The sequence below is a fragment of the Zonotrichia leucophrys genome, chromosome 1 (genome assembly GCF_028769735.1).
Source record: "Zonotrichia leucophrys gambelii isolate GWCS_2022_RI chromosome 1, RI_Zleu_2.0, whole genome shotgun sequence".
Classification (NCBI taxonomy): Eukaryota; Metazoa; Chordata; class Aves; order Passeriformes; family Passerellidae; genus Zonotrichia; species Zonotrichia leucophrys.
In genome coordinates this window covers 19,169,718-19,183,785 of record NC_088169.1, presented here as the reverse complement: position 1 = coordinate 19,183,785, position 14,068 = coordinate 19,169,718, and positions in this window count along the sequence as shown.

Below are 14,068 nucleotides of genomic sequence, written 5' to 3'. Positions count from 1 at the left end.
CTGACCCAGTAGGGGTATTTGAAGAGAATACCATTTTCCATTTAAATTCATAGAGTTCAGTCTAGGTTATATTCTGTGTTGGGATGGGAGTATTTGTATTTACACAGTTTATAGATTAAGTTATTGCGCTTAGAAAACTAATGTAAACAAGCTTTAAAAATTCCAACAAGTAACTTTTAGGATGCAACAATTTTAAAGTGAATCATACAATTCAAATTAGCAATTATGGTGATGTGACACCTAAATGTAAGTTTTGGTAGAGATTTACAGATGCCTTCTGTTCACATTTCTAAACTAAATTTACAGTCAAGCAACCCAAACTCATATTGGAGAGTCAATACAGACTCAGATACTGCAGCATCTACTTGTTTTTTTCTCACAACAAATCTGAGAACTGAACAAAAGATGGCAAAAAAACCTTTTAAAATGATCTTGCAACTGCTAAAATTAATGCACCTTCATTTTACGCCTATAGCCATGCAGGGAAGGAATAACTTACTAATTACTTACTATTTACTAAAAATGCTGTGCTCTTCACATTTTTGTGTCAAGGTTGTGTTATGATCCTATATTCTTTGCATAGGTCACCTTGCTGCAAAATAATAAATATAATATTTTCTAGTGAGGGTAACAGAAACATTAGTAACTGGCTTGATTTGAATTCAGATTAAGGAAGGACATGGCTGATTTTTAAATAAGCAGGTGCTAAAGAAACCCCCAGATCAGATCCTGTGCAAGTATGTAATTTCTTTATACTTGCTAAGAGGGAGCCTTGAAGGTCATTTGAAATGTGGCTGGTTTTCCAGGGCTCCCCTCAGTCATGCAGGGTTCCTGCTGCTGCTGTGTCACACCCAGACCTGACCTCCTGTGGTCTCCCTCTCCTCACCACTGGGGTCACAGAATCTCCTGCTTATGGGGCAGGGCCTGGGGGAAGGTGTCTCGGTGGGGCTTTTCATAGGACTGGTCTTGGCAAGCCCTCCAGCAAATGCCCGATTTTGACAGGGAGCTGGCTTGACTGTCCATCCATCCATTGTCTCCCTCTCTGCCTCCCAGCAGATAATTTAGGATTTCAAGCACAGCCATCCACAATCAGGATGAAAAATGTACAGAGCTGTTCCTTTTTAAGATGACCACCTCAATACGTGTTTTGATAGCACAAAAGTTTATTTTCAGTACAGGATGTGATCTATTGCTTAAAAAGCCTTGCTTGATCTATCCCCCTCACTTTCCTTGTTCATGGACATGCAGCACAAGGAGTTGAAATACCTTAACAAAGAGTGCTGGAGGGTAGAAAGGCAGTGAGTACATTAGCATGGGAGAGATCACTTGCTGTACTTGATATTCAGTGCCCAAAGGCTGGTGGAAGACAGCTAAATTATCACACATGAAATTCCCATCTCCCTGGAGATGAGTTTTTCTGCTGAGGAGGTAGGAATGGAATGGTCACACTTTGAAGCATTTCTGATACATACATGGATGAGACCCAAATCTGCACAGGGAGGACTCCTGCAGCGGATGAGGTCTTCGCAGAATACTCTGAGTTGGAAGAAGCCCACAAGGACCATCAAATCCAACTCTTAAATGAGAGGCCCATATGGGGATCAAACCCACAACGTTGGTGCTGTTAGCACTATGCTATAACCTACTGAGCTAAATATTTCCACTGCCAGGAACAAGAAAGATATGATGGCTTAAAAGGAGGAACCCAAACAGCTCTTCTCAACCCCATGTTCCTGTGACCCTCAGCTAAAAGGTCTCCAGAACTGAGCTGCTGAAATGGTGTGATGGTGGGAGGAGAGAGGTCTTAGTTTGCATCCAATCCACTGGTCAGCCTTTCTCTGAGGGGCTCGTGCTTTACAGACATCAGCCCTGATCTGAACCTCACCAGTGACCAGTGATGGTGACCAGTTTTCTTATCATGTCTGAGCAGCATTTTTCCTTTCCCACTTTCCATCATCTTTACATACATCTATGACAGAGATTTTCGAGACCATAATGTTGAACTGCAAAAATCACAGTCTGCTGGAAAAAGAAATCCCTGGCAGCATAACTGTATTATTCCCCTTTTGGCCAAATGGTTGAGGAAGTGAGAGCTTGCTCTCATTTTGACAACAGACATTCTGCAGATGCCTTGATGAGGACAGGATGACACATAAACCTTGCTCTAGCTCCATTCTGAGATCCCAAGCAAGAAGAAAGCTACCTCATATGATTGGTGAAGCAAAGAGCACATCCAGATTCACTTGTCTTCATGGCAGCATCTGCTAAAAAAATATTTTTAAAAGTTTGTGGACAAATGCCATACGTTCCTTAATGGCATTTGTCTGTTAGTAACTCCTGGAATAAAAAATGTTTTCATTCTCAGTTTCAGCATTTTCTTCCTCCCTTTTGAGTCAACAGGAATTGAACCTATAAGTCAAAATAGCTTTCTGTCTCCAAACAGACTGAGTCAGTTGCATGGTTTAAAGAGATAGGGGAATGCTAGCGACTGTTATGAGGCAAGAGATAGAATTTCTGACAAAAACGGGTTGAAGAGTCACAAAACAAAACTTCAAATTTCATCTTCACTTAAAGAAAATGTTACTGCTGTTTGAAACAACTGGGCTGCTTCCACAGCCACTACTGCTGTGACAACCTTTGTCCTTAAAGATACAAAATGCTTTATCACTTCACAAGCTCTTGCACATCACTACTGCAGGAGTAAAATTAATTAACCACCACCTTGGTGGTTTGTAATATTACAGTATTTGTAATATTGTATTATTAGTTCCCCCCTTCATTAAAAGATAGCTGTTTTCAAACAAACCTGCCTCCTGCCACATGTGTATCTACATTTGAATCTGCTGTGGGTGTGGAAAATGCATTTACACACATTGCATTGCAGTGTCATCTGTGTCTGTGCACAGCAGGGCTTGTGACACGTAACAGAAGGGACCTTGCCAACACCCAAAGCACGGCTGCTCACAGGTCTACACAGCTCTGCAGAGAGAGGTTAATTTTGACACAGATCCAACAGACTGTGGAGTCAGTTGGTGTCTTGCTCATTCCAGTGTGTAAAATGGCCCAGAGGAGCAATGCCAGAGGCAGCAGCCCATGCTGGGACAATGCTTATGGGATTGGTGTCAGCAGCTCTTGGCAGCCAGCACTGCCGTGCCTGGGGCTGGCCTCACAGAAATGACATTTCCATGGCCTCTGCTCACTGCAGAAAATAGGCTAGTTAGGTCAACCTTAAAAATGAGGCGGAACATAGTGGTGAAAGCTGTATCTATTGCACAATGAGAATATCCAAAGAAGCAGTTTGGAAATTGGGCTAAAATTATTTCTTTTTCTCCACTTTACATATTTTCTTTCATTTACCCACTGACAAACCTCTCTGGAAAGCCAGTCACCCCTTAAAAAATTAAATATTGAAAAAACATCAGAGATCAGCTTCATTTGGAGTCAGAAGAAATAAGGGCAACAAATGCTACACTGAGTGAACTTAGGGCAGTCAATGACAACTAGGATTACTTTGATTCTGTCTCCTTGTGCCTTGCTTGGCTCACTGAGCAAACCAGAAAAACAGCATCAGTCCACCCCAAAAACCCCAGCTGATCTCAGAGATAAGAGTGAAAACCAGCCAGAAGACTGAGCCCTCTGACCCCTGCCTGGGCAGCAGTGTGGCAGCAGCCCTGGACACCTGAGTGAAGAGGCTTTTAGAACAGATCTAAAAAGATCCCTTTTTAGCCAAGTGGGAAGGATTCCAGAAGAGCTCCCCATTGCCTTCTGTTCATGACCATACTCCAGAACTGTGTTCTCCTTTCCCCAGAAGTACAGGCCTCTTCTAATCAATCTAATTTTATCAGTAGTGAAAGAATTCACAGCTGGTTTAGATCTAAGGACCTCAAGATGATGTGTTTGGAAGTCAGACAACATACTCAGGAAAAGAAAAAAAAAACCAAACCAGCAGTGGTGAGAAGAGGCATCCAGACGTCCAGAAGCAGCAGAAATGTTTAGGATGCCTTTTTGATGAACAGACTGCAGCCTGGCAAGGCTTCAAAGAACTGCCCAAGGGCCGTGGCAATCCTTCTGTCTGCATAAATAATGTCACCTTACACTGTAAAAAGAAATCTCAACCATTGCAATATTATTTAAAAAAAAAAGGTCCATATACCGTTTTAAAAAGAAATTTCCAGGATGGAAACATTTTCGGAGCTCCATATTGATTACCAAATTGCACTTTGGATGATTGAATATATTAGAAATTTTAAATTTGACATTTTTTCATTATTTATTGTATCTACTTTTCTTGGGTGCCATGAGGTTAGGCAATTAAACAAAATAGTTTATCATGGGATTTCAATCAGTTATCCTCTCAGGTTCTCATGCATTATTTTGAAGTGCTTAGTTTGTAAACACTGCAGAGTAATATTTATTTGTTTAAAAGTACTTTCATAAAACCATGGAATGCTTTGTTAACCTTAGATCATTTATGAACAAACAACCATCCTCTGACTATGTCATCTCCCATATATATTATGGTTTAATCCTATACTTAAAAGTGATTTTATAGAAAGTCATATGATCCTTCAAATGCTTCTACTATTTTTTTTCTTGCTAACCAACACAGAGAGGTCACTTCTCTTCCTTTGAAGCCACTTTTTCATAGAATCCACTTCCTTCTTCCCATTTATTTTTAATACTAGTGGTTTCATCCACAGGAATACATTTGTTATAGAAACAAACCTCTCCACTGTTGGTAACCAGAAATGGCTCTGAAAGACAGTTGTGGCGGAAGAGTTTCCTGTCAGAAAATAGGTACAGCTTTAGCAGCAACCACTGCTGCACAGTGGCTTTGATGTGTTTCAGTTTTGTTTGCTTATTTTATCTTTTCTTCATCTTTATTTATTCCATCAGAGCACTCAGCTGTTGGAGAGAGCAGCAGGGTTATGTCCATGAGGGCTGCCACCATGGCTGGGCTTTTATCTGTGGGTGCTTTTATCTTGCTCTATGGTCAATCCTTCGTGAGTTTGTCATCTCGTGGGTAGATATCTTCTGGGCAGATCCTTTGTGTCCTAACACATCCTTATCCACTGCTGCTGGCTTCTCTAATGCCAAAAGGTTTTGGGAGCAAAATTATGGATGGATTTGGCAGGCAAAAATGCTCCAATGAAGGTGCTGCTGCTGCTATGCAAGGACCAAGGCCAAAGGCTGCAGCAGTGTCTGCGCGTGGGTGTTTGGGTGTTGCTGCTGATGTTCTGGTGAAGCAGACACAGCTCTCTGCCTTTCTGTTCCATTGGAAAGATGATGGATTTCCTCCTGAAACTGCTCGAGTGCAAAGTGGTGCTTACCTGAGAAAGCCTCATTCATAAACTGTGGGTGAGTTAGCAGAGGATGGGAGTATGGCCTGGTTTTTGCCCCATGGAGAGAAGGCTCTCACAGTTTGGCTTTGTTCTGCACCGAGCAGAGCAGCAGAGCACATGTGGCCTTCATTAGTGACGCTCCTTTGAAATGCCTCCAAGTCCTTGGGTTGTAACTTTAGCACACAAAGGGGTGGGGGAGTGAGGAAGGGAGAAGGGAATGAGGGAAGAATGAGACTGCTGGAGTTATCCCTCTGAAATCCACACTTGGACACACTTTCTGTTTTTTCCTTCCCCCTCCTTTCTTTCTTGTTCTTTCCTCTTTCTCCCCCCACAGGCACAGGATTTTTCTTAACCTTCTGAACTGGGAAAATACATTAATTTTTTTTTTAAATCCACTTCTTTTCTGTCAAAGCAAAACCAAGATGAATAATCTCTTCTAAATTATAAGCGCTAAATGACAGAGTGATACAGTTATAATTTCATTGCTCTTTATGCATATATGCCTGTGTATAGGCTTCTGTGGTCACATGAAACCTGTGAGTCTCCAGCAGGCTGGAGTTTAAAAATGCTTTTGAAGGAGTGGTTAGAGAGCATGCAAGAGAGTGGGGACTGATCTGGGAGGCTGAAATGATGGGTGTTGATCTCAGCTCACAAGGCACCATGTCACAGAGCTGCAGCCTGCTCAACTGCCTGCCCTCCAACTGCATGGTGCTTCCTCATGATTTAAAACTGTACACCTCTACTCCTTCCCAGGGGCTAATGAAGAAGTAGTTTAGAAACAGCCATACTAATTCTACTTATGTTAATTTTCCATGATTTTGCCCATCTATTAATTACATTTGAATTTCAAACCTCTTAAATTCACATCTATACACATGTGGCTTTCCATATCAGAAATCAGTTAGAAACTGATGAAAATTAAAGAATATTAGCAGAAAAATAACCAACATCAAATTCAAAGTGTCTCTATTAAACTCAGGGCAATTGAGATTCCACCCTGCAGCCTGAGGGAAAGGGGAATATTTCACAGCACTGAAAAAATGACATCCACATTTCTAGTACTGACAGGCTGCCTAAGTATCCCTTTAACTCCTGAGTGAGTTTGGGAGCATCAGTGTCTTCAGCTGGCCAGAGGTAAGGTATGAAACTCTCTTTCTCACACATCCACCCACTTTTCTATTTGTGCTCCCTCCCCAGGGAGTCTGAATTTCCCAGGTAATGGACATTCATGTGAGAAGTACAACAGCTCTTTCAAACAGGCTGAAATAAAAAGGTGCTGACATGGGAAAGACTCAATTGCCTAAGTGCAGGAAGGCAACAGCCCAGGCCTGCACCAGAAACAGCTGCACCTTCGTGGCAGGGCCAGAGGCGACCATCAGATCAGTCTGTAGGAAAAGCTTCTCGCTGAGAAGCAGAGAAACAGATATTTCTGCCCAACTGCAAACACGGCTGATGCTCACAGGATGGTGTGCTCAGAGCTGGGGGCAGCAGCTGTAAGCAGAACCCAGGGCTTCACCACACACTCAGCCCCAGAAGGTATTTTGCCTTTTCATCTTTTTCCTTTCCACTGCTGCTGTAACACCCAGTGATATACCAAGGGTCTTGTAGCAGCTCTGGTACCAAAAGCACAGTCCAAACACTGTTTAACAAACGAGGCTTGTACAACAGAATGAGTGCTATACATAGCTATGAGCAGCTACACTTAACTGAAAAATGCTTCTCTCCTTGCCCACATAAGGATTTGCCATTCAGCATCCACATGAGGCTTTATCATTCAAAAATATCATTCAGCTTAGCATATAGAAATGTTGAGGCCTTCAGCTAAATTGTGTGGTGTCAAAGGGGATTGTTGGACAATGCTGCCTTGGTCCAGCTCTATTTGCCTAGGTCTGTGTACAGACCTAGCCTGTCCTCTGGTCTCTCTTGGGCACAGGGCAGAGGGGCTCCAGCATTAAGACAGAAATGAGTAAGAGCATCATCATCATCAACAGGGCATCTTGCTGACAGCAAAACAATCTTGGGGAATGTCAGAAAGTGCCAATGGGGTGCAGGAGTGGATGGTACAGGCTATTTCATTCCTACAATACATTAATCCAGAAACAAGGATAGTTTGTTTGTCTTCATTAAGCATAAGCACTGACAGGCTAGGCATTAGGATGTGAGAGTTGCCTTCTCTTATTTCTCTTTCTGTATATGGTAATAAAATGCAGGAAGGTATTACTGTCCCTGTGACCCTGTGACTGTTTTCTAGAGACTGAAATACTGAAAAGCCTATAGCATTCAGGTGGGCAGATAAGTTCCAAAAAAAAACCCACACAAACTTAGAGGAATGGGTGTGGTGTTTTGAAGCATGATTATGACAAGTTACATAGTTTAGGAAAACAGCCTCAGTCTAATCTCCCAGCAAGTTCACAGCCAGGCAGCTCTCCCAGTTCATAACCAGGGAGATCAGGATCAAGCTCAAGACAGTAATTTCTATAACACTTGGTGTTCTAGTACTGACTGCAAAAAGGGAACTTAACCCTTTTGTGTCTATAAGTCTACAGATATATTTTCTATGTAACTATTGCACTCTACTCATAGCTCTTTCCAAAAGCTTATGCACACTCTTGTTCCTGTAGCTCTTTAAATTCTCATTTGTGCCAGAAAAACAGCTCTGAACAATACAGAGCTCTATTGCTTACTTCTTATCTCACCTTCTCCCCAGTCTAATCCTGATACAATGCTATTGGCTTCAATATTCACAGCCTTGATTAATGCCACTGTAAATAAGATAAAATCAGATATAGCCCATGTTGTTCTATGAAAAGACACAAAATAGTTGAGGACAACCAATTAAAATCTTACATTCAAGTACAGAACTAGAATTTTATTTAGTCTAAGTGGTCAAAAGGTTGGTTTAGGTAAATGCTAATTACCAATTTGATAAAATGGATTAATATCAATACACACATGAAAGTCAGCAAACAGATTAATACATATTCAATAAGTATGATGCTATCTCATTTCTGACCAGGTCATAAGTGCCACAGATACAATTCCATGTTCATTTTGGAGAAGTCTCCATAGACTATACAGACATTCCTTGCTCCTTAGTGCCAGGTGAAATGTGCACATAAGACAGTGCTGCACTCCCACTGCACAGTGAGAGCTTCTGCTGTCCAGGTGACCACTTCCTGATGCACACGTGCTCCTGGAAAAACCCTGTGTGTTTCCCAAGAGCCTCCTGGTGCAAAGACAATCATCTTTGCTGAGAAAGGGCTTAAAATATTTAAAATTCAGAGGTTATAAAGTAGTTCAGCATTTCAGTCTCTCCTTGGGAGTAAAGCTGCAAACCATTCTTTTGATTCCTGTTCATTCCTGTTGTATGTAAAATAAACCAATCAAACTGGAAAATTAATATTAAAAAAGGCTATAATAGCAGGACCTTAAAAGTTAATAATATATATTTGTTACAAAGGTTCACAAAGAAAATCTGCCAGTGTTGTTACAAACAGCTGGTTTTCTGCCTTCTACTTTGGATTATATCTACAGTGTGCTGAGATACACTTTAGATTAGCATGCACTGAGTGATGAATCACATTATATTTCAGAATACCACATATTTTTTGAGCTATGTCCATGTTCTGTTTGTATCAGAATATTGATGGTGTAATTTCTTTCCTGTGTTATTTTGAATATTTCTGTTGTGCACAGAGATTAGAAATTGCAGATGCAGGCAAAGTTTTTTTCCCCAAGTTAAATAAACATTTTCTATTAGTTCAACATTTGGTTTCAGGTTTCAAGTTCAAACTTGTTCTTATGTTATCCATATGTTTGCCCACTCTTCACAATAGAGGCTTTCTAGAAACAATTTAAATTTCTTTCATAAATGCTCTGATTTAAATTTTTGTAATGTGATCACTGTTTTCACATGTCAAATGGAAAGTACAATATTTTCAGAAAGTAAAGGCTTAGCATATTCTAAAACTTCAGCAACTGATCATGTCTCAAGTGGGAAATCTGAATATTGTTCAGTGATTTACAAAAATTTCTTCTCTCTGTAATGGGGGTGTTCATAGTAGACACAAAAAAGTATTACTTTCTTCAGGCATTTCAGAGTCACTGATTTTTACTACACAGTTCATGATATGCCTAACATATATCCAGTGTCTATTAACCTGGAAAAAAATACATTTTTTATTAAGAATTTTGAGACCCACTTATAGAAAGACTGCTACAAAAGAGTCTGGAATTAATAACAATAAACGACAAGTACCAAATAATCATTCAGATCTTACCATCCTAGCCATGAACATAGGAATAGCATATCTAATTCATTCATTGTTTTTATATTTCCATTGTATTACCCATGCTGACTTTTCCTCCATGATAAAAAAGTCTCAATCTTTCTTGTGTCTCCTCATTTGGATTGTAAATGTTCTTCTGTTCTCCTCTGCACTTTTCTTCCTGTTCCTCTTCTGTAGAGTCCTTTCCTCTCCAGGACCAAGCAAGGTGTCACAGCTGTAGCCATTGCTAAGTCCAAACCCCTACAATATTGTCCCATCATGATTTCAGCTCCCCAAAATATCTGTACTGAATTTGTACAGCTTTAAAGGCCTAGCTTTTTAACATGCCACACACTGCATGGCAAACTGGAGCAAGCCTCTAGAGAAGTAAATATCAATGTACAAAGACATGATCGAAGGTGTGGAAAGACTGGGAACACGAGGGCAACTCTCCTCCTCCTCTCTGCATCTCTGAGGGAGATGCCAGATGAACACACACATAGCACAGCCCTTATAGCTGCTCCCATTGCTGTTTCCCAGGAAAACCACCAAATGTACAGAATAACAGATTGTGGGAGATGATGCTGAAGGTGAGGAGAGAAGTTTTGCTATGGTCTTGGCCTTGGTTCTCACTGACACTAAAGGGACCTTTCATACCCCAAGTCTGAGCCTTGGAGAGGGTCAGCAGAATGCCAAGGTTTTGCATGCATGGCAGAGCTGAAAGGGAATACAGATATTGTGAGAGGGAGCAAACATGAATGTGATGAGGCACTGCACTGTTTGCCTTTACAATGGACTGTCAACAGTGAGTATTCATACTCAAACACTAACAGGCTGTTTTCTAATACTGCTCAGAAATCACCCTTCAAATTCACCTTCCTGCTTCAAATTTTCTTTAAATAAGGGAAAGAATAGCTGTCTCCTGGCTGTAAGTTTGTTAACCCTAACATTGCCAATCTCTAGCTCTCCAAGGGCAGTTAAAGATACAAGCCCTGCAGGACTGACTGGAGTGTGAGAACTTAAGGACCCCATATCTATGATAAAAATCTACTTCTTTATAAGATGCTTGTAGTGCTTGATTGGATTATTGAAGACAGCAGGAGTAAAAGAGCACAAGACCTTCTCTCTCCTTTCTTTACCAAGGGTCTTTCATAGTCAGTGCTCTGTCCAAAAGCTCCCTGCATCTTCCCAGCTCCCTGGCATGATCTAGGTGATAGTGCCAGGCCATGTTTTCTACGCTCAGTGGTGCTGCCTTCTCTTTCTAGCACTAGCCTTCTCTTTCTAGTCTGCTGCTTCATCTTCTTTCCTTCTTTCCCATTTATTTATGAATTATCATTAATCAACATCATATCCTGTAGAGGTGTCATTGCTTTGGACTGTGTTCTGGTGCTGGGGCAGAGAGAACACTGGGTTCTACTGCCTTGTTCCACAATGACTTTATAAAGTTTCCTTTGCACCATCCTAAAGGACAAGGGCTGCACCTGTCCACTTGCATTTTTCCCTGAGGTTCAGTGTAAATCAGCAACACCTTCCTGGGCTTTGACATCCCTGGATAAGCAAATGGAATGTCAGGCTGCTTTCCTATGCTACCTCTACTGCAAACTGTTTTTTCTGATAAGAAGCTGCAAAGTGCAAGACTAGGTTTTCATAATTGGAACCTCAAAAAGTAGAGGAACTCTGGCATTTTGGCCTTTTCAAGATGCTGCTCACATTCATAGGCTGGTTGTTCTGGACTACTTTTTGCCTCTCTTCTAATTAGCCTTCTGTGCTGTGCTGCAAAGCAACAAATGAGACATTGCTTCATTGCTGGTCACATTTTACTTGACTGGGTATTGCCATTTGGCATCATAAAAAAGAAATACAAAAAACCTAGAATCTACATTGGATATGTTCATTATATTTAATGATAAATTTTACTTTGGATGTTCTAGAAACTCCAGTTTTATAACAACAACTGCACATAAAGATCCTTCCCCTCTGTAAGCAATAGTAATTTTTATTTACAGAGTGTACCTTGGAGGAAAATATTTCCTTCTTTTCCATTTCTCTCTCTCTTTCATTAAAGACCACTGAAGACAAAAAGGCTAAAATGTTTAAAAGAGACATGTGTCAGTCTTCTTTTAACGAACAGTGAAGGTTCCTTTGCAGTAAAACAATTTCAATTATGCAGTAATTATGCAACCTTCAATAAATTCTCAGTTCGCCTAAGTAATGGTGCAACTTTACAGGCAGTGATTTCTGATCCCTGAGAATTGTATTTGGACAAGTAACTCAAAATAAGAGGTCTCACAAGTAGATGGCTGGTTCTGCATCAGTATGTCCAGAGCCCAGATACATTCCTTTCCCTGAAAATCTATCAAACATCATGGCAGAAATGCTTATGTGAGTACCAAACTGCAAACAAGTGTTCTTAATAGAGAAACAGAACACACATTCAACATTTGGAATTTATAGCATGCACACAAGAAACATAATTCCAGATGTAAAGGCTATGCTGTGAGAGGAAGAGAAGTGCAGCATCAATGTCCACACCCAGTCAAATCAGCTCCTAACTGGACTGCATGGTGGCAACAGAGTACTTGAAATTTTTGGACTAAAGATGAAGAAATTCCAGGGGGGGGAAATAAAAAATATGCAATCATGAATGAAGAGACTTAATATAAATAAAGGTTAATTTGGTGATGTAAAGGTTTTAAGAGCAGCTGAATAAAAACCATGATTCTAAAATGCTCTTCTTCACATTTTAGTTAGATAAGGTTTAATACCAAACAGAAATGAAAGACAGTGATTCACTATAACTTACAGGGAGGTAATGTAGAATATGTTCAGATTTAGCCCAAAGTACAGAGTATGTATCTTGCCAAAGGCTCAATGTTTGGGCTAAAGACGCTTCAGAGCAAGAGGCTCAGCACAAATTTGTAAGTGCTGAAAACTTCCAAGCATTTTCAATGTGATTCTGAGCCCTGGCAGCCAAGTCTGTGACAATCAGCAGCTGTGGCTGTTTTGTGAGTGCTTTTATGACAACACCTTGCCATTCATATGAGAACTGAAATTGAAACTTTCTGTTTTAAAGGCCCTTTCAACCTGAGTGATAAAATCCCATAAGAAAAAAACAAGCTGGTACAGAAAATCTGAGTTCTTTAGACTTCTAGGGTGTTTATTCAGCATTCTGGTATGTTTTCACAATGAAAACTCAGTTGTCCTGATGCAATTCATAAAAGAAAAGTAGCCAAGAAATTTCCAACTCCAAAACACACCCTGGCTATAGTTCATCCATTCTTTCACCCAACAGTTAGAGGCAACAGTGATCCTGCATACAGAACAGCCAAAACCTGGCAGCAATAGCTGGAACATGTAAGAGGACGGGCTGCCAGAGTCACCCATGGTGCCAGCAGCCTCACAGAAAATGTGCCTGTGCCAGAGGCATCCTGCTGGGCTACACCAGTGGCACCAGTACAGCAAAACTCTGCTCCCAGAGGTGCCAGAGCACATCACCTGTGGCCAGTGAATGGAAGAAGACAGAGCAAATTGTAGACAAACCAAAATAAGTGGGAAAGAGCTGAAATGTGTTTTGTGTGCCATCATAACCAATAACAAATGAATGGACAGCACAGACTTAATGTCTATAAGAGACTAAGGTCCTTACAGACCCTGAGAGTAAAGCATAATACACAACCTCATAAAAGCTTGTATATAATGTGGCAAAAGTCAAAAACAGTAGCCATGTCGATCCCTATATTTGGAACCAGCTCACAAGAAATAAATACAGTAAATCTATTCAGGCAAGGAACAGTCCTCCCCTTTTTTTTCCACTTTCAGGGAAACCTGTGGTGGTCTGGTACATACAGAGCATCCTAATCCTTCTCTGCAAAACCAGTACATTATCTTAGCTGTGCAGTGTATCTAATCACTCAGTAAATGCACCCTCCCACCAAATTACCTCTCTTCTTCCTCTCCCATATTTGCAGCCACATGGTCCCACCATGTCTTCATAACAGCTTTGGGGCTCACTGGATCTTCCATAACCCAGTCCAATTAATTTGCACAGTAAAAACTTGCTCAGACAGGTTATGTTGGAAGGAAAGAGGTAACTGATGAGCTAACTCAAATCACAGGGAGTTGGGATAGATTCAAGTTAGGGGAAAGTGACAGAATCATTAGGATGAGAGCAGAATTTGCCATTTTTGACAATGGGAGCTAAAGTTCAGTTCACTCTCTCTCCTGAAATCATCAGATAACCCACATAAAGTAATTGAGTAACACTCAACTCTAAAACTCAACCACTGCCTCCACTTTGAGCCAAGGGGCTGCTCCATATCAAAAGCATTCAACTCTGAAGATAAATTGGAATTTACCTGACTGCAAGACCAGCTTTCAATAGTAAGCGGCTTCCTCATCAGGTTACAAAAGCAGGCTTACATTTTCTTATGTAATCTTTGATTCCTGCGCACTTTTATT